Source organism: Callorhinus ursinus, unplaced genomic scaffold (assembly GCF_003265705.2).
Source record: "Callorhinus ursinus isolate GAN/ISIS: 27379988/994484 unplaced genomic scaffold, GSC_fseal_2.0 scaffold37, whole genome shotgun sequence".
NCBI classification, from domain to species: domain Eukaryota; kingdom Metazoa; phylum Chordata; class Mammalia; order Carnivora; family Otariidae; genus Callorhinus; species Callorhinus ursinus.
Genome location: NW_027397099.1, coordinates 7,782,476 through 7,809,018, shown reverse-complemented (window position 1 = coordinate 7,809,018; position 26,543 = coordinate 7,782,476). Strand labels below are relative to the sequence as shown.

Genomic DNA, 26,543 nt, shown 5'->3' with positions numbered 1-26,543 from the left:
TCAGCTCCCCACTCTGATGCCCGCACCCTCGAAGCTTCCGCGTGTTGCTCACCATGAAGTAACCATAGCGCATGCGCATGAAGCCGATGTCCCATGTCTGGGAAGTGTTTACATCCCGAACTTCTAAATGGGAGTTTGGGGAGGGCGACTGGGTGGCTCAGTTGGTTAAGCGACTGCCTTCGGCTCAGGTCATGATCCTGGAGTCCCAGGATCGAGGCCCGCATCGGGCTCCCTGCTCGGCAGGGAGTCTGCCTCTCCCTCTGACCCTCTTCTCTCTTGTGCTCTCATTCTCTCTCTCTCAAACAAATAAATAAAATCTTTAAAAAAAATCATTAAATGGGAGTTTGGGGAGTTGGGAACTAAATGTGGCCCACGTGTTGCTGAGATGTGAACCAATCTGAAAATTGTAATCAGAAACGATGAAGCATGTATGTGTAGGTTTGTGATAACAGACACTCATGACTGGGTGGGGCAGGGGGTTCTTTTTATTGAGACAAAAAATGAATTGTGGATTGACTGACAGCTTCTCCTAAAAGCGTTAAGTGAGAAAAGTGTCATAAATTTGGACCACGTTCAAGTTCCAACACAATTAGGGGCAGCCCTCTAAATCTAGCAAAAGTGGGATATCAAACTGCAATAAGGCCAATTCTTGCAATCTATTCCCCTCCAGGCAAAGGAATCTTGATTCCAAGACTCAGATGACTGTACCTCCTCAAGGTCTCTATCTGCACTAAGAGGGGATCTTTATCTCCAATCTCTTCCTCGAGATGATAAATGGATTTATTGAGTATGCTGAAGTTCATGCTCTGGAAGGAGAACTTGATTCATGTGAGTCCACACACTGAAATAAATAGACCACATAGAAAATACAGTGGGCTTTGAGCCCAAGCTTCACTATTTATACTGAGATGGGAAAACAGCAGTGGCGGCGGCACCTGGGGCTTGGTAGAAATGCAGGTTCCTAGGCCCCAGCCCAGACGTCCTGAATCAGAATGTGCATTCTAACAAGACCCCCATTTGGAACATGCTGCTCTAAAAAGTTTCTGCAACCAATGCTGGGGAGGTTGCAGTTCATTTCTGGTCCAGACCACCAGCTCCTAGCCCTTATGTGGGCTATAATGACAATGGGTTCATCTGCCCTCTTTCTAGGAGGTCCTCAATAAATAGGTTCTGAATGAATGATTCTTCTTCTCTGTGCTCTGTATGCACTGGACTGTCCAATTCTGGCTTCAGGAATCATATTCCTAACCTTTGAAGTTTGCTTATTAGTTGCTGGCTTGTTCTCAGGTCAACCTGTGAAGGCCTAGTGTTTGTAGACTAATCTCAGGATTAGAAGCATTGTGCAGCAACCACAGTTCCGATGGTGAGCCCTGAGGCAAAATTTCCACTTTCACTTCAGCCCTGTGAATTTTCTTCTTTTTTTTTTTTAAGATTTATTTATTTAAAACAGAGAGACAGAGAGAGCATGAGCAGGAGGGGCAGAGGGAAAGGGAGAGAGAAACTCAAGAGTACTACACAGTGAGGGCGGAGCCAGTTGAAGGGCTCGACCTCATGACCCTGAGATCACAACTTGAGGGGAAACCAAGAGTCAGATGCTTATCCCCACCCCATGAATTTTTAAACCTCTTTTACTAGCAAGAATCACTTTCTGGCTGCTATGAAAAGCCCAGAGTGCAGAGCCAGGGCACATCCTGTGTTAACACTATTAAACTTCCCCCAACAGAGCTATGACCCAGCCTGTGCCACACTATTAAACTTCCCTGTCCTGCCACTGACTACAATCCGACTGTGATCATTTTGTCCCAAGCATCAATAATAATGGAACACAAAGTAGACTCTCCTGCTTCCTCAGCCCCACTTTTCAAGTGGAGTGGATGTGTCTTTTTCTAACCAGACTTGGCTTTGCTGCAGGTCATCATAAAACAAAAGAAAAATAAATACCACCACCACCACCACTACCACCTGTCTCGAGATATTGAAAGGGAGGCAGGGAATGTGAAATAAAGAGAATGTTTAGGGCAAATATGATGGTTGTTTCATCCTTTTTTTATTTCACCTTTGGGTGCATGAGCATCTCCAAGAAGACACCCGTTACCTTTAGTTCCATCTTTTCTAACGCCACATACAGAGGGTGAGAGGGCCTCATTACTTTCCTCTCCAAGTTTGGAGTTGGCCTACCCCCCACACCGAGCCCCCCCAAGGGTTTGCTTTAGCTCTGCCCTCCCTGAAGGCCACTTCCTGTGCCAACTCCCCTTCCCCAAAATGGCCCCCTCCACATGCCACTCCCTCCCCCAATACAGCTGCTCACTTACTATCATCTTCACTTATTCACATACCCTCAGAATGTCTCTTTACTTTCCCATTTATCCCAACTGGGAGTCATGGTGACCCATGGATTTAAGGGTTAGATGCCAGTGGCTTAAAACCCATCCTGTCTCTTGCTTGTCAAATGATAGTGGATAACTCATTTATCACCTTTATGCCTCTGTTTCATCCTCTGTTGAACGTAAGGAGTAGTATATATAACATAGGGTTGTTCTGCCCATTAAAAAAGTAGGCCCATATCAGGTACATAGGATAATGGTCAGTGCATAATAACTGCTCCCATACCATCCACCAGGCCCTGCTACCGGGGGTCCTGAGGAGTTTCTATGTATCAGGCCTGTCAAGAGAGGAGGAGGAGAGGCTTATGGGAGCCCACCTCCCTCATATGTGAGATCAGACGCAACTCTTTCTCAATCCTGTAGCTTCCCCAACTGTCACAGAAAATACACAAAAGTTGGAGCCATCTTGAAAATCAGTGAGTGGACTTCTAAGACCTTGGGGAGGGGGAAGTATTATAGAGAAAAGAGACACCAATTTTCCAACCAGACAAATCCAAGCCAGACAAGCTGTGTGACCTCAGGCAAATCACTTGAGCTCTCTAAGCTTCCATTTCCTCATTTGTAGAATGGTGATAAACATGGCTCCTTGCAGAGGTTGCAGTGGGATTAAATAAATGTGTTTAAACATCTAAAACAGCAGATACATAATTGGGGATAAACAAGTGAGAGTCTGTCGTCTCTCCTGCCTTTTCATAAAAGATCAGGGAACATCGACATTGAGGAGGCTGACATCATAACCTGCTCCTCAAGCAGTGACAGCTACTCCTGAGCCATCAGCACAGGAGTGATCACTTGAGCTGTTCATTAGCATAAATATTCCACAACAATGTCATTTTAAAGCTCCCAAAAGAGCACCTGTTATCTATCCCACAAATTGGGCCTTCCATGGCATAAATCATCAAGAAGCACTTCCCATGTGTCTTAAATGAAGGAGTGCCATTCCAACCAATAAAGCAAATAGTAAACAAAGCAAAAAACAGACAAAGCACAGAAACACCCCACGCTGTGACTTTAATAGTTGATCAATTGCAGATCAAGAGCTTTAATTTCTCCTTAGCATTGGGTTGACAGCAGGAGCTGAGTTCCCACTCATTTAGATTTGATTACTTTGGGGAAATACAAAGGCTCCATTCATCAGACCTCGGCCAATAAACACCCTCGAGCTTGGGACTCTCTCCCAGAGAAAGATCCAGAAAATAGACCACACCACAGAGCTGCTAAATGACCCCCAGAGAGCAGGGCTGTATAGTGACCATCAGCCCACCACACAGCTAAGTTGTGAAGCCGATTCTGTTTCCTTGAGTAGGTCATGAGTTATCTGAGTGTACAGGACATGCTCAGTCTTTGGCAGGATCCAGACCCAACCAAGTTTGCTTAATTAATTTCCTCAGACAAACAAGTGGTGGTCGAGCCAAACTGCCTCACTACTCAAGTTCCTTTGCTGACCATCATATGAAGGTTATGCATCTCTAATTCCACCAGGCTCAGTTACTTCCTACCTTCTCTGAGTCCTCCTCTGATATTTTACAGAAATACATAATAGTAATTATAATAATAACCCACACTCTTCCAGTCCTCCCAGAACTCTTTCTAGGACACATTCATGGCCCATTTCATACGATAGCATCTATGCCCTTACTTGAGGACAATGAAGACACTGTCATTGTACAAGACTGAGAGAGGATGAGGGACATGGAGACACCATGTCCACCTGAGTCTAATAGAGCAGACCTGAATCATGGCTCTGCCAGGTAATGGCTGAATGGACTTTTACAAATGATTTAACTTCTCCATAAAATGGTACAGTACTATCTATCTCTTAGTCTATTCATTGTTTTCTACAAATACTATGGAGTGCCTTATTTGCCAATCATGGATCTAGGCACTGGGGATTGAGCAATGAACCAGACAGACATGATTCCTGATCCTGTTCAAGTGAGGTATAGAAAGATCGCCTCTTTAAAGGTGGCTAGTCCATGGAAGTAACTCAACTCAATAAATATACAGTTATTTCCTTTGTAATGCCCAGGACCAGGCCTTGACATCTAACACCTGCTCTATAAATGAGAGAATAAAGTAAGTAATTGCTTCTAAATTAGCCAGAGCCAGATCCAGCATACTTTAAGCAACACGATCATCTCTCTGCCTAGTTAAGTGTAACTCAGTCTGACGATCACATCATGTCCCAGTGCCTTCATGGGGCTGTACTGAGCTCAAGGTTCAGAGAATATCTAGGAGAATGGATCATATTCTGCTAGGCTGGGGGGAGAATGAGATGTAAACAGCTCAATATAATTGCCATATGATATGCACATAAAGTTAGACAAATGTGCAAGACTCGACAGAGGAAGGAGCAAACTCTCAAGTTAGAGGTGGCCTTCCCCAAGGTGGTCACACCTGAGCCGGTATGACAGAGGGAGGAGCTTTGTTACTGGATGTTCACAACACTCTGCTCATTCAACACATGCTCATTGAAAGACTGTATGTGCCCAGCTCCATGCTAGGTTCTCTGAAGGCCAGTTCAAAGTCAGAGGCTCTGTCCCAAAGAGAATCTATACAGCATAAGCAGGTCTGTCCCAGAGGGCTGTGACGAGCTCGGCAGTGCTCAGAAAGTGGTATACCTAGAGTAGTCAGGGAGGGCCTCTTGGAAGAGGGGGATGCGGATCTTAAGGGGAGAGCAATATTGAAGCAAGGTGAGAGGGGAGATACACTGGCAAGAGGGTTGCATTTCCTACCTTACTTGGCCTGGAGTTTTTTCTCTTAGGCATGACTTCAAACGTGAACTATCACCTCTGTGGAAGAATAGAACCAAAGCAGGAAATGACCACTGAGAATAGCTATTTTGTGCCTCAAAGGGCGAGGAGCAGCATGCTGAATGGCCTTCAGAAGCAGGGCAATGCTTAATATTGGGCAGAATACAGATGCCAGACAGACTGGTCCCGGGTTGCTGGAGGAGCAGGCTACCTGGGAGGTGGCAGTCCCCAGGCCTCGCCAGCAGAGAGAAGCCATGACAGGCCCTAGTAGGGGCCCAGAGATGGCAGGGGATGCACGCGGTGGGTCCTGGCCCTCCCTTCCTGACCAAAGACCATGAATTACAAGCTGCCTGGCTAGAGCCAAGGCCAGCGCTGAGCAAAGCAAGTTACCTGGGTCCAGGCCGAAGCCCTGCTGCCTTTCTACCTTCCTCTACTTGTCAGAGGCCTTTCAGCTTCCAGCAGCTGTACCTTTAAGAGGGGAGAGGAGAGAGACCAAAAGGGTGATGGGTCAAGGACCAAATCGAAAAACAAAGTGCTGAGCTCTAAACTTCCCCCGGAGTCTCTGTATTTTTCACCTCCATCCCCAAATATCTATCATCACTAATAAAACCTTCATAACACTATCAACCAAAGAGTAAAATTCAGCGACAGAGACAGGCCCTCTGTGGGCTGTGAGCATGAGTACTGGCAGGAGAGGGGCACGGCACCCAAGGGAGGAGGGGTGAGGGGCTGGAAGGCCTTGGAGGAAGGCTGAGGCCTGCAGTAAAGGAAGGAGCCCCTCTCCATCTTTCCCCCCAACAGCATCTTTGCCCCAGGCTCTTCAAATTCCTTCAATTAATCTCCAATCTTGAACAATCTGCACTTGATAATGTGGGGGAAGGGGACTTGACAATGGTTCTGAGCTGAATTATGTCCCCAAAACTTAGATGTTGAAGTCCTAATCTCTAGATAGGGCTTTCAAAGAGGCCATTAAGTCACAATAAGGCCACTTGGGTGGATTTTCATCCAATATGACTGGTGTTCTCACAAGAAGAGATTAGGACACAGCAGAGACACCAGGGACGCGCGCGCGCACACACACACACACACACACACACACACACACACACGAGATCATGTGAGGACACAACACGAAGGCAGCCACCTGCAAACCAAAGGGAGAGACCTCAGAAGTCAACCCTGCTGACACTCTGATCCCCAGACGTCCAGCCTCCAGAACCGGGAGAAACGGATTTCTGTTGGTTCAGCTCCGCGGTCTGCAGTGTTCCGCGGTGGCGGGCAGCCCTGGCCGGCAAAGACAACGCTGTACAGCTCCAGCCGCGAGAGCACTGCTGAGGGACAGACCGCTCAGCCGGCTGACGTCCGAACCAAGCTACGAAGCGCCAAGCCCGCAGAAGCGCACGCGCACGCGCACACGCACAGACAGACACGTGACGTGCTCACGCACCCACACGTACGGCTGCCATGATGGGATGCTCGGACCTTCCAAATGTCCAGTCCACCCTTTTGAAAGAAACAAACCAATTTTCAATAACCTTAGGGTGCTGGGAGTGGGCAGCCGGCCTTTATAAATTTCATATGAATGGTTTAGTTTTAAATACAAAAGTTAGGGGCGCCCGAGTCTTGATTTCCGCTCAGGGTCGTAAGGTCGAGCGCTGGTCGAGCTCTGCGCTGGGCTTGGAGCCTGCGGAAGATTCTCTCTCTTCCTCTCTCTCTGCCCCTGCCCCCCTTCTGAAAACAAACAAAATGTAACTCCTACAAAATGCTTGCTCAGTTTGACCTAACTAGTCACACTGGCAGATTTGAAGGTCCCGTTCCCCCTTGGGGCAATGGCTGTTGTAGCTCTAAGCTGGAAAGTGTGCCCTTCAGGGCACGGGGGAGCCCCATAAAGATGACTCGGACCCAAAGCCACATTGCCTATCATTGAGCTCATCTGTCTCTGAGAGCCTGGGACGTCCGTGGTACTGCTAGGACAATTCCCCATATCCCTTTGTAACCTGGTGTTTTTGTCATACTGAAGAGTTCCAGCCTGGAGGAAAGGCGCTAATTGAAGGCAGGTGGTTTCGACTCCATCAGGGAGGAAACTCATTTGATGACTTCCTACCTCTCTGTCAGTCAATCAACAGGCAAGTATTGGCAGCTAGCTGAATGCAGGACGCCAAGGTGGCGGTTGAAAAATAGAGAAATTCGAAGAAACAAATACCCCGCTGGCAACATCATGAATCAGCAACGGCAAGATCTGGGGCAAAAGCGACCCCTCCTTCCAGGCGATTTGAAGATGCAGCACGCCCTGCACAGATCCAGCTCTTCACTCCGTGCTGACGAGTTTATGGTTTCTCTTATTGTAACCTGTAATATTTCGGGTTTATTTCCCTCCCACTGGCTGCGAGGGAGTGCATTCTGATGGGCAATACCAGGGCGTTCAGCGCCGGCTCCCACCACCCCGCACAGGAGCATGCACCTACCCAGGCTAATTTCCAGCAGTGGCAGCAGGCTCAGATGGCTGCTCCATCCCTCCTTCCCATCTCTACAATTGCCACAAAACAGATACTTGAGTGCTTGACATTCCCTTTGAATTAAGGCTGCAAGTTAAGTGGGCATTTTCCCTTAGATGGCTACTCCAGGCCTCCCCACAGCTAATGATGCCCCAGAATGCAGATTTCACCTGTTCCTTTTATATGCACAACACTCGGCTTGAAATTTGCAAGTCCTCAATGAAGAAATAGCCCTGATTGCTCATTAAAAGCAAGGGAGAAAGCAATTAAAATACAAAAGGCAGAGCAAAGCTTAACACTTGGAAGTTGAAAGTTGAGCAAGCATTGTCAAAAGGTGGGGAGGCAATTTTAGAGTGTGGGAGCCCGAAAGAGGATCAAGGACCCTAGTCAAAGAAACCACACAGGAGAACAGATGCAAAGAGGAGAGAGAGCCAGAGCGGGCCTAGTGCTGAGCATTCTTTTTTTTTCATTTAATTTATATTCACTTAATTCACTGAAAGGAGCTGGGCATGAAATATTATTTCCTTTTTTTAAAAAAAAAGTCCCCTTCCTTTTTCTCTACAAAGCTCACTTTCAACAGACAAGGCAGCAGGCTTGGTGAGCACGTAGGCTGCACTGCTGAACAGGCCCCCCCTGCTTTGAGGGGCCACGCTTGGTTTCATGTCCTACTGTCACCATCTTGTACAGACTCATTTCCGAACAAGGGATCCTGCGTTTTCATTTTGCACTGGGCCCCACAAATTATGCAGCCACTTCCGCTGCTAGAATAAACGACTGTCCAACCCTGATTGTTCTTTCCAAACTCTTCCAGAACCCTGGGTGGGACAGGTCTGGCCCCTCCCAGCCCCACACTGCTCTTGTCAGATCTGTCACCAGACCTTCTGTTGGTGCCATTTGCCAGTAGGATCAGGGTTAACTTGAAAGAGGATCCACGATGTATTACAAATTAAAATAAGAATCCTGGATAGCATTTCCTGGGAGGATTTTTGGTGGGCCTGAAGTATTTGTGGGGAAGTGAGTCTCCCTTCAAATTGCTTTGCTCCTGGGTAAGCAGCAGAGAACTACTATCACCATAGAACCATTGTCCCAGGCAATGAAAATTTATCCTAGGTGTTAATTAGCTCAATATTTATCTCATCTAATATGCAAATTAAGACACTGCAGTCTCATTAGCGTCATCTGTGTTTCCTTTAAGCAAAACTCAATCTCTTGCCAATGTAAGAAAAAGAAAAAAAAAGCAAACATCAGTATTTCTCTTTGAAGCTAATGAGGGTGTGATTTGGCTCTTTCTTTGTTAGGAGGCAGCAAGTTAGGAAAAACACATTTTAAATATGCCAAGTGTGGCCTGACCTCATCTATCAGAGGCGAGAACACGGCCTTGACTGGTTATTAGGCTTTCTGCATCTAGCTTGTCCAAAGAACTGGGGCCTGAGGAGCCAGTGGTTGAGTTTGCAAGGAACCCCCATGAGGACATGGACCAAGAAAGGGGATGCAGCCTTCAGGAAGAGGCCACCTAGCAAACAGACGTGGTATTATCTCAATGAGAAGAGAGGTAAGAAATAACTTTACTTACACCAAATCTTAGAAAATGGTTCTCAAGTCGAAAAAGAACATAGAGATTTTAGCTCAAAATTTCTACTCCTTCCAGCTCCCCATTTTAAGATTTTAGAATTTAGACAAAGAATAAGCAGTCATCAAATACCCACATTGTGCCCCAAAAGGCAGGCTATGTGCTGATGACAACAAATGCTACAGAACGACAACGAACATCAGGAGCAACTTGAATGTTCTGGGCCTTCAGCAGGCTGCTGGGAATTCCATCTGCGTTAGCTCTAACCTTCGCAGTAACTCAGAAGAGCATCATTTCTCCTTGTCACAGATGATGACACTGTGGTTCAGGGTGGTTAGGTCACTTGTCCAAGATCATGCAGCTCAAAAGTAGCCAAGGTGGAATGAAAAGACAAAAGGAATATGACAGGCCACGGGGACCACGGCCTAAATAACATGGTGTCCTAAGCACAGTAATGGGGGAGGTGCCCGACTCTCTCACCTTGGAGGCTAATGCACGTCATGAATCCCTATATTCCGAGACCGCAGGCCCCAGTGTGGCTCCTTGCTATCCTCCCTTTCCTAATTTGACAAGTGATTCAAAATCTGTTTTGTGAACACCATCTGCTCCCGGGGGCAGGAGAGAGACCGGTTGGCATCCCAACATCTTCTGGCCGGAGCCTGAGAACTGAAAACCACTGCAAAGGCGGATGGAGGCCGATTTCCATATGTTGCAAATCGTGTCAGGTGTCACAGCCGTGGTGGGAGGAGAGCTCCCCGCCCGAACTGACCAGGGACAGGCAATGGAAGGCCGGGGAGCTGCCCTTGGCTCCCGGGGGAAATAGGAGAAAGAGCCATGACCTCCCTGTGACCCATGGCCCACGGATGACAGATTCCTGCAGAGCAACTTCACCTTGTCAGATCCAATGCCCGTGAGCTTGGCCTTCACGTTGAAGCCAAGCAACAGAGCAGAAGGGAAGGCAAGTGAATGTGGCTGGGCTGTGGGCGAGCTGCGGGGACGGCTGCCATTTTAACCGGTGTCTCCACTGGGCCATCAGAAAACTGCAGGGACATATGCTCCAAATCTCTGGAGATACTTACACTCTTCTACTGGAACTTCCAGAAGATGCTTCTGATCTGTCCAAGTGTTTCTCCTTCCATCACTGCCTCTGAGCCCCTCAAACAGGCAGAAATGGATAGCCCCACTTGACAGATAGGAATACTGGGGCACCAAAAGGCCAAGTGGCCTGCTGAGGCAAGACAGCCAAGTAGCTTGGGAAAGAACCTGTTTCTGAACTGTCTCCTCTGTTCGGGTTCCCATGCTGGGGGGGTGACCACAATGGGCTTTCTCCTAGCATTGCCGCAAATGCCCACTGGAAGTAGGTATTGCCATCCCCATTTTAGGGATGGAGAAACTGAGAATGAACATGCAGAAATGGGAGAAGGAAGTGTGTATCCGTTGAGTGCCTCACGTCGGGGATGTTCTGTGGGCTACAAGACCATGTAAAATAGGCACAGGTAATAGAGGGATGGCATGGGAGTTCCAAGTGCAGAATGACCCTGAAAAAGTGGAAAAAGTGAGAGGAAAAAAGCAAGCAATGTACTTCCTATGATAAAGCCGCACCCTCCACCTCTGGCCCCGGGGCAAGAGTTACAGGGGGCACCCAGAGGACAGAGCAGAAAGCAGAATGGTAGCATTGTGCAGCAGGGAGGGGGGACACAGAAGTTTCAGCCCATGGCCTGCCGTGCCTGAGGAAAAAAAAGGAAGAAAGCCACACACCTGCTGAGGGTGAACAGAATGGGTCTGGAAGCTTAGGGTCACATGGAGTTTCAGTGTCTTGTGCCACTGTCTCTACCTCTGGTGACCGATAATGTGTTTTGATTTCTTTTTTCCATCTGATAAACCTCTTCACATAAACTTGCTTTCAGAGTGGTTGCCTTGGGTTTCTTTAAAGTATGTAATATTTGTTACATAATGAAATATACATCAGGTATGAGCAAGATCTTAAGCAAAATCATAAAACCCATTCCCATGGATTGACCAGGCTTGGCCTGAGAAATAATGTCACTAAAGCACTGAGACCTTCTGAGGGTCCCTCTCTCATTCTGTCTGCACCTTCTGCTTGCCAGAAGCAAGTTTTAGCCTGAACTGTGTATCCAAGATTGCTTATATATACCAACATATATATATTAATGTATATCTATACATCATATATACACATATGCACATCATCTGTATATGCACATATGTGTCCCTTTATGGTAAGTTGTTTAGATTTTCTTGTTTGTGAGCTTTACAAAAATAGCATCACAGTGCGTGGACACCCACATTCCTCTTTTCTCACATTATACCCTCTTTCTCAGGTAGTCTCAGTAAAAGGGGGAATTTGACCTAGCAGTAAGTTCTATGCAGCTAATTTTAATGAGAGTTTACGAAAAAAATGGCATTGCCGTGGGTGTTATAGATTCTAGTGATTGATTTAATCCTGCCCCAATTTCATAGACAGATGAGGAGCCTAGAAGGATCACGTCCTTTCGCCTCAGGAGGTGCCTCAGGGGGTGCCTCAGGGAGCCAGGATGTGGCCCTGGAACTGCCTAGCGCCCCCTGGAGGTGGCACATTGCACAACTCCAGGAGACACCATTTGCTGGCCCTCAGTTCTCCTGGGGGAGTGTGATGGGGGCCCTGCCAAAGTTCCTGCTTTTATCTCTCTGCTTTGTGCCAGAATGGGGCTGATATTCAAACCTCTGCCAGGATGACATGCCTGCTATTTAAGAAATTTGACACTGTCGGTGTACTACGGCCTGAGTCTTGTTTGTTTTATTTCCTGTTATCCGATTTGTGACAGTGAGCCTACTAAAAATTCCTTTCAACTCAGATGTCCTCCCCATGCAATATCATCCCAGAAAAAATCACATTTTGCACTACTGAGAAAGCATCTCGCCTGCTTGATTGTCCCCAGCACCCAGACAGAAATGCCACCACCGAGAGAGATGACAATTTAGAAGAGGATCTCTAAACGGGATTTCAGCTGTTAAGCAGGGTTCCTTCGCAGCTATGTTACCTGAAGGGAGGGGAAATGCTGCAAGGGTGAGGGAAGGAAGCAAGGGAACTGCATTCACGGAGCACCAAGGTTACCAGGTGTCTCCCATAGGCATTACCACGGGCATTCCTTGTGGAGGTCCTGGCGGGCAGTAGTGTTTTAATTCCCATTTTACAGATGAGCAAAACCGAGGCCCCGAGAATGTAACTGCCATGCCAAAGGACAAGAGCTGGTTAGTCTGTTGACCTGCAATTCAAAGGATTTTCTTCCCACCCGAGCTTTTTGCTTCTTTCAGCATGACTCCAAGCCCACTTGGAGGCAAATCCCATTGCAGATGCGTGAAGATTGTGAGTGAGGGGGCTTCCGTATAGAGCAAATATCCTACCTCCAAAATGTGGAAGGGGCTTCAGGGATCCTCTTACACATTTCTCCTGTTTTACAGATGGTGACAGTGAGACCCAACTCTGAAAACAATGAAGCGTCTTTCAGAAGCTACACACATCCAAGGCTCCCCCTTCTGGATCATATTCACTGACTGCCAGAGAGGAGCTCCTAATTGCACATCCATTGTTGCATTAACGTTTCATGCTAATTTTTTTTAAGTTTGAATAAACTTTATAGCCTTGAATACTTTTAGATTTACTGAAAAGTTACAAAGGTGTTACGGGGAGTTCCCATATACCCTTTATCCAGCTTCCCCTAAGGTTATCCTCCTCCATAATCGTTGTCCATTCACCAACACTAGGAGATTAACGCTGGTACCTACTGTAACTAAACTACAGATTTCATTTGGATAGCAACAGTTTTTTGACAAATGTCTTTTTCTGCTCCAGGATCCAATCCAAGATTTTAAATGTCAATTTAATTATTTATAAGTCTCTCAGCCTTGAAGACATGTCCAATATCTGTCTACCCACTAGGCCATGGAGTTCCCAGAAGGCAGAGGCCCCAGGAAATGTAGCTCTTTGTGGGCAGACACAAGATATGCATCTGTTAAGTGTGTACTAAGCAATGTAGACTTAACAAAGATTTGTTATGCTGGCTGTTGATCAATGCCAAGACCTCAAAAATGGCCCCAGGACCACAGTGCCTCCTTCAGTCTCCCCCCATATTGCCATTAAAAATATGCATGTAGAGAATTCAGATATACAGATCTATGTTTGTGCGTGTGCTATGCACACCCACGCCTATGTATAGAGAAACAAATATGCATAGGAACGTGCTCCGCAAAAGGCACATTTCAAATCAATGGAGAAATGTTGTGGGAACAACGGGCCATTCATGTAATTTTGGCTCTTCATAAGTAGATTCATGTATAAGAAGATTCCTACCTACTCCTTACCTAATATCATTCACAAAAATAAGTTCCAGAATTATTAAAGTGTCAAATGTTGAACAAGTAAAAATATCAAATAATTAGAAGAAACCACAGAGAAATATATTTATCCTGTCGGGGTGAGTCGGGCCTTCTGAACACAAATGCTGTGAAGGGAAAGAACAAAACGCTGAGTTAAATATATAACAAAATATAGAACAGAGAAAATATTAATGAGGAGAAAGAAGTTTAAGATGAGAACATACAGGGGCTCCTGGGTGGCTCAGTCAGTTGGATACCTCCCTTCGGCTTGGGTCATGATCCCAGGGTCCTGGGATGGAGCCTTGCTCAGCAGGGAGCCTGCTTCTCCCTCTCCCTCTGCTGCTCCGCCTGCTCGTTCTCTCTCTCAAATAAATAAAATCTTAAAAAAAAAAAGAACCTATAAAAATGTCTACAAATCAACAGGTAAAAGATTAAACAAACCAAGAGAAAATGACCTACATTTGAGTTGGCAATTCACAGAAACAGAAGTACAAACCCCCAAAGCACATCAAAGAAGAGCCGCCCTCCCTCATCATCGGGAAGCAAAAATGGAAGCAACAAGATGTCACTTTCACCCACAGGTTCCCACGGGGGAAGCCCATGTGTGTCAGCATGGGAGTCTGGGTGAGGGTACGGAGAGCAAGCCTTGCATGAGCTGAGCTGCTGGGAGCGATATGGCTGGAAGCACCCTTACCCATTGTCAGGAACCATCTAATGCAGATCCAACACCTGCAGTTAACAAGTGTTGCGTAACAGCTTCTAACCTGGGCCCGGGTGGCTTACATGAGTCCTACAGCTGAGAGACGGGTGGGAACCAGGACTGCAGTCTCAAGCCAGTGCACCAGGGCCTAGTGTCAAAGTGGGAACCTGACCTTCCTCTGGGGCAGTAATGTCGGTCCACAGAGGAACATACAAAATATTGTTCCAGGTGGGGGCCGTGTCCCTGTGTCAGGTGGTGGCCCTGGGCCAGCCTCAGCCTACCACCAACCCCACCTCAAACTCAGAGCCCCAAAATCTGCTCATGGCAACTAAAGGCAGAAAAGCAAGAGACCCACAGTGGCAAGAACCACTAGGGATACTGCTGGCTACTAGTCTCAGACAGTCCCCACCTTGGACGACTGACAGCCAGGCCTTAGAGCCCCATCTGAGAGGAGCCCCGATCCCTGCCCTCCTCCGGGCCAGCTGCTGGGTTCTGCCCTCCCAGGAGGGGCCTCCAAAGATCCCTTCTACCAGGATTGCCTACAGTTCCTCCCCTGGTCCCATGCCATCCATTACAAAGCTTTATTTAGAGCCTTAATACCAAGGGGCCCTGACATAGCACCTGCCCTGAGTAATACTTTGTTATGTTCCCCATGAACCATTGTTGCTGCCCCCAGAGAAAGACCAAACATTTCAGGCTCCTTTGGGGAGTATTTGCATGACTTATGAGGTTTATTTAGGGCCTTTAGGAGTGTCTTCCCAGAGGAAGAGTAGGGCTGGGCCTCCTTCTGGCTGGAGGCCCTGGTCAGTAATAACGCCCAAAGATTTGCTGGCAAGAAGCTGGGAAGCCCTCCCCACACTGCCAGGCAATTGGTTCTGGAGTCTGATGATGGGGAGGGTGTTATAAGGGGAGAGTGAAGACTAAAAATATGGAGGAAGGTGCTCAAAAGCCCTCACATCCAGAGCCTGTCAAACAGAATCTTTTCCAGGGCTTCTGCTAGCCAAGTGTGAGGCCTTCTAAATGACATGAGATTTCATCAGCCAGCAAGTTTGGCGACTGAATGTTCAAGCCCCCAGATTAAGGCCAGTCCGTCCTGGGAGAAGTCCACCAGGCAGAAAGGTGTATCTGATCCCCAGTGTTGTTCAGAATTGCCAGCTCAAGGTGGTAACAGAAAGTCGACTGATTTGTACTGCATCCTCTGCCCACAGGCCCTCCCTTCTTGCTGACACACAGTGTGGGCTGTCCCACCATCCTGCCCTCATGGTGCGACTGTCTGAGACCCGGCCTGAAGCAAAGACTGATCGGTGACTTAGTATATGGGGAAGACTTGAAAGGTCAAACTATCCATTCATACTTAGCTATGTCATTCATGTCTCCTTCTTAGGGGAAAGGATCAAATCACAGGGACTTGAGACCATGGTCTGTATTCTGCAGCCAGACTGGTGACAGACGTGGAAATTGACCCAGACCCTCCCTCCTCAGCCACCCATGCGAGCAGACCCCCCCACCCCCACCACGACAGCCTCTGTGCCACTCCATGGTCCAGGAATCACCTGGATGGGGAATGCACAGGTGCCTTCTGTCTGGCTCTCACTCATTCCCTGGGCAGCCACCCCCATCTCCCCACACTGCAGAGGGAGACTTTGCTGAATGTGCATCACTCTTGTCATTCCACCGGTCTGACCTGGGAGGAGTCTTCATCTACCCCCGTCCACCACTCAGGCTCTATCCACTCCCTTCCTTGCAAATCCACCCTGATCCTGGGCTGCTGTTCTGCTGGGCTCCAGATGTGCTGTTGAGAGGCCCGATTGCTTTAGCTAAGCTGTTCCCAGTGGAAGGAAAGGCAAACCTCTGGCCTCCATGGTCTTAAGCCTGTGTCATCCTTCAATATCCATCCCAGCTGCCCAGCACCTGGAACTCAGCGTTATCAGTACCCAGACTTTCAGGAGCTGTTTCTATGCCTATCTCCAGCTTGATGTCTTACTATGTTTGGATTTCTAGTCTGGATGGCTCCTGGCCTCAGGTTCATGCTCAGTGAAAGACAAAAAAGAAAAAATCACTGAGTGTATGGTTTGGGGATTTCTAATCCCTGCAGGCAGTGGTAAGGATTGGGACTCCAAAGTCAGTGCTCAGTGATGGTTTCATAGAAGATGGTGAGTGGGTTCTGGGGCCCAGGCTCTCAGCTGTGAACACACAAGCCTGGTCATCTCTGGAGGGTGCAAGCTTGCCCAACGCGAGGAGCATCAGGCAGACTGGGGGAGCCCGGCCAAGCACCAGGCACAGAGCCAGGCCCCCAGGAGGCCCCAGAACAAGTGGGGGCCCCTCTGCCGTGGCCCAGCTTGCCATGCCATGGAGAAGGTGGGGGCCGCCGAAAACACGGAGCAGAAGGAGCACTCACCTATTCTGCAGGTCCCCAGATCATTTCTGCTGTGTGGCAAAAAGCAAAACCCAGCCAGACAATGAGGTGTACTTCTGGTGCTGAAGTTAAAGGTCATGACCACGTTCTGCTGGAGACGCCGGGCACACCACAGCCAGACTGGCCAGGCCCTGCCTCGGTCAGAACCCCACCCGAGCATGGGCCTCTGCAGCAGCCACATCCACTCTGAGCCAGGTCCTGCTCCGGGGGCCCGGGTTCAAATGCCAGTCCTTTCACTGACCTCCTCCCTTACACTGGGTGAGGTGCTCCCCTTTCTCTTCCTCAGCTTCCGGTTTTGTTAAAAGACAAATAGGTCAGCCACTAAGATTCCCAGTGCTCCTCCCAGCAGTGACTTGAGGAGGTCCCTTCTCCCTTGAGGCCATGGTGGGGTCCCCATCTGCCCTCACAAACTTCAGAGACTTGAGTGGAAGGAGGGGATCGGATGGGCACATGGCAAAAAGGAGCATGCATTTTCCAAAACTGGTGGGCTGACCTGTAGATGCTGTGGGAGGTTTACAGGGGTTGGAAGGGGTGAGGGTTCTTTGTTCCTAAGTTTGCAGGACTTCTCAGAGCCTTTAATAAGCAAATAAACACTAAGCAAATTGACTGTGAGCCATCAATTATTAGACATGTAACCCACCCTATCCCAGTCTCATCTGAGCATGGAGACTTTTCTTTCCTCTAGCAGACCAAGGGTCATGTAAGAAAGAACTTTCAGAAACCCCACCATTACCAGATTTGAGCCAAATCCTGGTTCATCATTTATTTGTGTGAATTTGGATAGACATGAGGCTTAATGTACTTGGATGAAAATGGAAATGTGAACTATATCTAACAGGTGGCATATTTTCCTTCCCTACGTTTCTCTATTTTCCAAATTTTCCATAGTAAGCATTTTAGTAACTACTTCTTAAATGTATGAATAATCTGATTAGGGTATAAAGTGAAAATTCAAGACCTTCTCCCAACCCCCTAATCCCATAACCCAAAAAAAAAAAAAAAATTAACACTTGTTTTACATGACCTTTTAGAACCTCCACATGAACATTTTAAAATGGAAAAGAAAACACGGTGCTTTACTTTCAAACCAGAGTGTCCATGACCTCCAGCTCTGGTGGTTGCTATAAAAACCACGAAGGTGGCTCTGCATGTGAACGAGCCCAACACAGAGCTCGGCACAGGACGGGCATGTCATACAGCTGAAAGCAAACTCCGACTTTCGCATTGCAACACTCGCTCAGGGCACCCTGTGCCAGTTGCCGTCAGACTTGATGACTTCCAGAAGTGGATGCCCTGTGCACATTCAGGGAGAAATTTAGACCTTCCTAGCTCCAGCCCCTGGAGCCTCTGAGAGCAAACAATCACAGGAGAGATGTGTACCCCACGTCTCCGAGGGGCCACAGGGCTGGAAAGTTGTGCCTTTGCCTGCCAGGGGCCAAAGCGCTTTCCTGACAGTGGTGCCAAGAGAAACCTGTCTGGGGGGTGCGGGTCAGAGCAAAGGAAGGAGGAAGGCTGGAAGGCGTCTGCCCCTCACCAGGGGCAAGGAGCTCCCACCCTTCTCCAGAGGCTTCTCTCCAAGTCCTTCCCTGGCCAAGCTTGGAAAAACTCCTCATGGATCTTTATCATGGTCAAATTACTCATTTTCAAAAAACACTGCTGCAGATGGGCAAGTCCCCACGGAACCATGCCAGGGACTCTTTAGGGCAGATCCTGCTGCTTGGCATAATAAGCCCTTATTACCGTAGCACTGAGGGGTGTCGGCTTGCCAGAGGCCTGCTTTTAATGAACTTTACCATCCAAAATTGGCCGAGAGAACACGAGTCAGATTTTGCCAATCAATTGGAATTGATTACTTCTCGAAAGCCAGGCCTCAGCTTGCAGGAAACACACACAAAACACACCCAACATTTGGGGGTTAGTTTGATTTCTTGGAGAAAAAAGGAGTTCTTGGCAGCCAGAAGTAATGATGGATCAGCCCTTTCAAAATTCCCAGGACACTGGAAGGAAATGGTGTTTCTTGAGGGAGCCTGGGCAGATGGAGGAAGCTTGGCAGTCTCAGAGTTCAGATTGAGCTCCTTCATTTTTTTTTTTTTTTTAAATTCATCTACCCACATGTCCATTCATATAGCAGACCTCAACAATGCTGAGAATTCACTCTATGAATGGGTAAGGGCTATAAGAACTCAGAGGAAGGAGGTTCTAGGCTGAGCTGAACCCTGAAGGATAAGGCATATTCTCCTGGGGAACAAGGCAAGGCAATAAGAGTTCTCCTTGACCTCCAAAGCTTCACAGTGGCTGTTCCTTCTACCTGGATACTTGCCAACCCCCCAACCCCTGCCACATATACCTACACCTTTACCAGGGAAATCTAATACATCCTTCAGTCTCAGCTTGAGGGAGCATTTGCTCAGGGCAGGCTTCCCTAAACGCTGCTGACCTGGCCAGATGCCAGGCCCACACCCCAGGGCCCTTGGGCCACACACGTCCCCCATCAGGGCCCTCACCCCTTGGCATCATCAGTTGTTTGCCTATCTGCTATGCCCATGGAACATGAGCCCTATCACAGAGGGGTCATGTCTAGCTTGTTCCCCACTTTATAGGTGCTAGAATAGTACCTGCACAATACCAGGCACATAGTAGGTGCCCAAGAAATGCTTACTGCATGCAGAGTGGGGGAATGGTCCCTGGAGATAGTTGGAGACACAGGGGAGTGGCACCTCTTGAGGACCCACGAGGCAGGCCCCTCACATACACTGTGAGAGGTGAGAACAGGGGGAGTCCTCTGGAAGGGAAGGCCTGCAGGCAGAAGGGAGCCATGCTGGCCCAGGTAGAGGGCAGAGTCAGTGCTGTGCCCTCACATCTTAGCTACTCGCCTCAGCAGCAGAGAGCCAGGCCCCTGTGTGGGGACAGGGGAACATTTCATCAACGTTTCCAGGCTGAGGAGGCCTCAGAGGGGTTGGGGACAAGTAGCCATGCCCAGAGGGGGTCGTTCTCCATCAGGGCCAGGCCTGGCCACCAGCAGAAGCCACCCTAGTGCTTGGAGATGGAGCGTGAGACAGGCCAGGGCGAGGAAGCGTGTGGGGCTCTGTGTGGAGCTGCCAAGCTATGCAGGGAAGATCCGGGGGCAGGGGCCATTGCTGACATCGGAGAGATGGAGAGAAAGTGGGGGGAAGGTGCTGAAGGGGGAGAGACAGAGGAGCCGAGAGAAGAAACGGGCTGGGGGCAGGTGGGAAGAGACACGAGCAGAGAAGCGACAAGTGGAGTGAAATGGAATGGAATCACAAGGGACAAATGAACCAAAGGGAAACATGCTGGAGAGGCAGACAAAGACTTGAAGGGAACCAGAGACAGAAGAAGACAACGACAAGAGTCACAACGGCTGGCCTGAGAACGCCGAGCAGCGCCTCCAGCCCTGCAGGCCCAGGGCCTGGGCATCCTGCTCCAGCCCTGGGCCACGACCGGCTGCCTGTCTGTTGGACTCAGTTCCACTCCATCCCCCAGACAGGATGGCTCTCCTGCGGCATCCTGAGTCCTGCGGCAGGTGTGCTGGGAGGTAGGAGGGTGGGAAGAAGAAGGGATAGAGGAAGGAGAAGCAGAACTCCCTCGCTCTGAGCTTCAGCAGGCTGGTGGGTGTGGGCTGCCTGGCCTCTGCTCACTCTTGTCGGGCCGTGAACACTGACCAGCTGACACCAGGTCTCCATGTTGGGGTCACCCCCCCGTGACCTAAGGCCAGCACATGCCCTGTACCGCTCAGACCCCTCCACGGGGTCTAAGGAGTGGAGCCCGGGGGCTCTCTGACCCCAGTCCCAGCTGGGTGACAAGGGCAAGTTCCTTCACTTTTCTGAGCCTCTTTCCCCACCTGTTCAGTGGGATACCGAGTAAATCACCCACAAGCTGTGTTTACTCCTAAGAACGATAACAAATATGTGGTTTCCCTGTGCTTTCCTTGTCCCTAAACTCAGCCCATCCCTCCTGCGGACAAGCTGGCCCTCCCTGGGTCAATGCGCAGAACATCAGTTCCTCTCTGTGGTCTTCCCCGAAGATAGCACAGCACTGTCCCAGATAGGGTGGCTAGTCTTACTTATTTTTCATCTTCTGAATTACTCTTCCCTCTAAGCCAGGGAAAGTGTGTCATTACCTTCTCTTCTACTCAACCTATAGATATCTATATGGTTTTCTCCAGAGCCTGCCAAAAGAGCCTTGTTTCAATTAACTTATAATTCTTTTGTAATGAGCTGTGTGAGATAATAGACATGTACAGTTGGAAGGGGGCTTGGAGATCTCCTAATCCAACCAAAAAATTCTATCGCCCAGGACACCAGGCCCCAAGAAGCAAGTCTACACGTACCCAGTCACTCAAATCAACTGAGGCATTGGGACGAGCACTCCCTTTGCCCTATTCCCAAGCTGCAGCTCTCTGTACAAAAACCCACCGTCATTTGTTTGTTTGTCAATTAATTCATTTATTAAGCAGGGTTTGGCTTTACGGGGCACATCTGTTGGTTTTGACACCCCGAGGATCCTACCCTGTTCCTGGTGCCATAGGTCTGTTTCTTTGATCTGAGGTGACAGTTTCTGTTGGATAACTGTCCTTGCCCCGTGTCACATGGGGGGCGGGCATCCGTGCTGCCTGCCCCACGTGATCCATGGGTGGCAACGTGGCCTGAGCGCATCAGCCAGGGCTCCTTGAGACTAACCTCTGGATCTCGGGGGAGAAAGAGTCCTCCATTCCAGAGCCCATCCCCATGGAATGCTAAGCCCTGAGGGTGTGAGGACTGTTCACCTTCCATCTTCCTCACCCCAGAGAGAGACGGCCTGCCTGCAGAGAGAAGCCCACACACAGAGGCCGGCAAGGCCACATGGTGGGAAGAAGGTCCTAGCGGCATGGTGAGACCCATGGGTCCCTCCAGTTCCTTGAGGAGCACCATCTTCTAGGGCAGACAGCCACCAAAGACCACACATGACAAAAGCCATACAAACACAAATAACATCCATCTTTCACGCCAAGGCTAATATTATCTCCTTCAACCCACAAAACAATTCTGTGAAGCAAACATCGTCCACACTTGCTCTTCTGTGATGGAGAGAAGTAGACAGGGTGGAGGGAGTCCCAGGGGGATGACCGTCACCAGCCTGGAGCTGGAGGGAAGAAGCCAAAGGCTGCCCTCCTTCGGACTCTGGACAGTGAATTACATCTTGGAGAAAGAGCCAAAGTAGACGTGGCCCTGGAACAGGGAGGGCAATGCCTTCAAACGAAAGGCCTACAAGTTGTCTCTGACACGCACATTCTGTTTTATCAGTCCCATTCCAAACCGCAAAGAAGCTTCTCCATGTTCAGATGGGCAGGGATGAACACTTCGCAGAAGTCACTTTTCAAAGAGACCATTCTCTCTCTCTGCTTCTCTTTCTCTCTCTCTCCACCTCTCTCTCTCTCTCTCTCTCTCTCTCTCTCCCCCCCCGCCGCCCCCCCCGCCCCCGGCTCCATTCCTGCCAGAGGCCCCGGAAGTTTGGCGTCTGAGTCCCAGGGTGATCTGAGGTGACAGGAAAGCTCAGGCAGGCATCCATCTGTATTCCACAGAGCCTCGCCGGAGCATTACTTAAAAGGCGTTCCGCAACCTTTTGCGGCTGCTTTCTTTAAAGGCTTCAGCAATTTCGATATTTTGATTCAGTGTCACTATAGAAAAGCTTTACAATTCTAGCTCGGGAATTAGAAGATATATTTGTAATAAGAATTGCTAACCACTGTCAGCTGGCAGGCCCGTGTCCGTGCATGAAAATGATGCCATTAGCTTTCACAACTGTGGGCAAAATGTAAAGATCGTGGATCCTATAAGAGACTGAAGAGAAAAAAAGCCCCCTCCGCACTCAGGGGATCTCTGGCCATCAGGGTGATAGGGCTAACAAGTGCGCGTTTAGCCCCTTGATGAGGTGGAAAGCTCAATACTACTTGACTTTGCAAATACTCATTTTTTTTCCCTCTCTTTTATCTAACTGCTTTCTTCTATAATGTTGATGAATTGCACAACCGCAGGCGACTGCCAAGTCTGAGGTATGGTGAGGGGGAAGGAGAAGAGAAGAACCAAGCGGGGAGAGACAGGAGCTGTTCCTGAGCACACAGGTCCCCACGGGTCCCCATGGGTCCAGAGCATGGACGCAACGCCCAGCGCTTTGTGGACTAGCGCTGGTTCACCCACGTGGATGAGCAAGAAAGAGGCTGGGCTTCTGAGCCAGGCGGGCTGGGGGTCGGTTCCTGCTGCCCCATTTCCAGGCCACACGACCTTTGGCAGATGGCTGATATTCCCACTTCTGCTAGTACTGTATTCCCTTCCAAAGGGAGAAAGCGTGACTGCACCTTTGCCATGTCCTAGGTGATAGTGAATGCAAGGGTCACACATTCCTGCATTCGTGACACTTGGCTCAAGGGGGATGGGGACAGTAATAACCCACCGGCACTGGCCTGGGAGAAGATCATATGGAATCACTTGGCCAAAGGGCCGGGCACACAGTTGGTGCTTAATTAGTGCCTGTTTCTTCCACTCCTTATTCCCACTTATTGATCCTACTGATGAAGACAGGAACTTATCTTTAGCACCATCTCCTAGGCGAGGATGACTGTGAGGGCCAGAGGCTGTAAGATGCATCAAGGACAGAAGCTTACGGGGCACGCAGTGAGCTTAAGTCGGCCTGACTCAGAATGTGTCGCCTTTCCCGTCACCAGCTCTTTGCAAGCCAGGCTCCGAGTTCCGGAAATGTGGATTTTTCTCATTCTAATAAGAAACGTGCAGGTGGCAACGGGAAAGGTGTGACACGCTCCTTGACCCCATCCTGTGCCGTGCAGGACAGGACAAGGGCGATGGGTGGGCGGACAGTGGAGCGTGGGGAGCAGGGGAGGGGACCGGATTGGGGCCTTCAGCAGGGAGAGGAGAAGGAGCCCGGGGCACTGTCATAAGCCAGACCTCAGCCTGCTCTAGGGACACGGGAAAGTCACACGGCTCTGTCCTCAGCACCTGAACACCCAAGGGATCAGGCGGGTCCCTGATACCCGTGACCCCTTGCAGCACTGCCTTTGTGGATTATGAGTGATCCCCTGGGCTGACCTAATTCCAACTCACCTTGTAAACCATTCTTTATTTTTTAAAAAATAACTTCTTATTTAGTGTTAAGTATATGGATTTGAAGGCTCACCTGAAAAGAAAATGAAACCATAAATGAAAAAAAGTCACATTTGAAAGATAGTTTGCGGTTTATGAAGTGTTTTTCTCATATAATATCTCATGTGATACTCTTGAAAAGTTCCCTTCAAATCTGTATGCGCAGATGAGGAAAAAACTGACACCCCCAAAGTTAGCAACGGGCCTCATCTCTCACAGCCGTTTTTTGGCCGGTCTTAAGTGTAAGCCCACACGTCTTGACATAAAATCCAGCAGACATCCCACCACCAAGGATCTCCCATTCAATGCAGGGAGAGGATATGAGAATGGACTCAACACCAGCCAGGTACAATCCATTTACAGCCATGTGTAGGCCTCCGGGTGCCTTGGCAATACAACATTTCTCAGAGTATAGTCCTTAGGGCACCCACATGGCACCCCAGTTTCCCCCGGAGCTTGTTGCAACATAACCATCAGAGCCCATCCCAGACATACTGACTCAGCATTTCTGGGGACAGGGCTGAGGACAGGCCTCTTATTTGATGAGCTTCCCAGGGATACTGTAAATAAGATCACTGTTTATTATCCCTGGTTATGGAGGAGAAAAGGGAGGACCATGGAGCATCAGGATCTTGTCAAGCTTACATGGTGTTAGATGTGGGTCCAGACTCTACTCCTCAGGAACCCGAAGCCTGGGACCAGCCAGTAGGCTCACTCGGTGAGCGTGTACAAAGCCCCGACACAGGGCCAGCCGCTGCCGTAGATCACACTGACACACAAAGATGACATCGATCCACTTTTTTGTTTTACTGGGTACCTGCTGGCAGGAATAAGCTTAAAAGTTGGGGTTGGGGCAGAAAGAAGGGCCTCAGGGCTAAAAAAATTGTTGGGTCCAGAGTTGTTTATAAAAACAGAGACAGATACTGGGTGCCCCAAGATAATGTGCAAACTCTGTGGTCTTATATAATCTGCCAACAATCTGTGAGGAGGTATTATTATTAATTATTGGTCTCCCTAGTTCAGAGCTGGGAACTCTGAGAACAGGAAAGCTGAGTGAATCCACAGTGAATAGAAGGCAGAGCCAAGCTGTCTGATTTCAGAGAACACACTCTTGAGCCCAACACTAGAAAAGTCCCCAGTCTCCATGTGAGCTCATGAATCAAGCAGACCCCAAACACCAAGTTCACGGGCTTAGTATCTTCTGTTCTTGTGCCTGGTTCATTAAGGGTTTCCCATAAAAGAGACAATGTTAATAGCTATAACCTAATACAACAATGTAATAATCATTATAACAGCAATCAACATCACCAAACACTTTAATGAATCACTGATGACTTCCCATCACCTTAAAGAAAAACACATTTGAGCAGCCATTTCCATGAGAAAACAAGAGACACATCATGATTAACCAGCTAATCTATAGTAAATGGGTTAGCATGCTTGGGGGGCAGCCCCCACACTGAGGGTTCAGATTTCTATCTGGGGCAGAGTGCAGGCCAGCCAGTCTGGGGGGCAGAGGGGGCAGCTGAGGGTTCCGGGGATGAACACAAGATGTGGATTTGGAAGACAGACGGCTTCCAACCTTCCTTCTGGCCCCTTCCTCCCTTCCTTTCTTCCTTCCTTCCTTCCCTCCATCCACTCTCAGCCGGGGTCCAGTCAGGAGACAGAAGTCAACCCAGTTATGTGAACGGAGACCATCTAATAGAATTGTTCACTGGGAATAAAGTAGGTAACTGAAGGGTAAGGAGAAAACCCTAGGGCATCACAGTTCAACCAACTGCAAGAGAGAGCCACCACCCCTAGGGCTGGGAAAACAAAGCAAATGGGAATTAGGCAGCTCCGGGGAGCAAGGATGGAGACTGACCCCTGCGGGGTGATGCCCACAGGCTGAAGCAGGTATCGCCAAAGGGGCACATCTGGTTCTACCACTGTTGCAAAAACTGCAAAGTGTGGTTAGCTGCTGTTCCAGGAAGGCCCTGCTCCTGCCCAGGTGAGGATGTGAGGCTGAGGTGCCACCCCAGGGTCAGGAAACTGAGGGCACGCTTGCAGGAAGAACCAGGGGGGAGGACGTGAGCCACTGTGTCCCCACCCCCAACAGTACTTCCGTATTACCTGCCGTCGGGCTCTCTGAAAGATGAATGGATTGGGGGCATCAGAGAACACTTGAGATTTGGGGTTTCCCAGACTTGTCCCGCTGTGCCAACACTCCAACCGCACATACTATTGTTGTAACACACCCAGCAGCTCTCTATCCTGGTGCTCTGCTAGCCCATTCTATGTGCCTCAAAGCACTCGGAAATCAGGTACCATCATGCCCACCACAGAGGGAGCCAACTGCCACCCAAGGAAGCTGAGCGGATTCTCCAGAGTCACAAAGCTCATCGAACCCAGGCCTGAGAGCTCACGAACAGCACTCTCCTGGAAGGTCCCACCCCAACTTCACACAGGTATTCTGAGAGTCCCCATCATTTAGCAGCGATCATGGAATGTCTACTACATGCGATGTCCTGGATGTGGTTGATACACAAAGAGCATAGGGAAATGAGACACAGAATGATCTGAAAATAAATAATTTCCTAGAACAGCATGTGACAGCTGTCCAATCTCACCCTTGTTGCATGCCCCGCAACCAGATGCCCTACAGCAGCTTCTGTGCCGAGGTGATCTGAAGAGAGGCTCTAGGATAAAAGTCCTGTC

The 26,543-nt window shown here is 49.0% G+C and overlaps 1 long non-coding RNA gene across 1 annotated transcript in view; it reads right to left on the bottom strand.

Moving 5' to 3' along the window:
• LOC112836916 (uncharacterized) overlaps window positions 1–6,420 on the bottom strand; it is a 58,279-nt gene extending 51,859 nt beyond the window's left edge. Inside the window, exons 1-3 of the long non-coding RNA XR_012374597.1 lie at window positions 6,282–6,420; window positions 5,528–5,605; window positions 5,120–5,176 (exon numbers count right to left, since the gene is read on the bottom strand). This is a non-coding gene — a long non-coding RNA (uncharacterized lncRNA). The remainder of the gene's footprint in view (window positions 1–5,119; window positions 5,177–5,527; window positions 5,606–6,281) is intronic.
• Window positions 6,421–26,543: the final 20,123 nt, after the last annotated feature.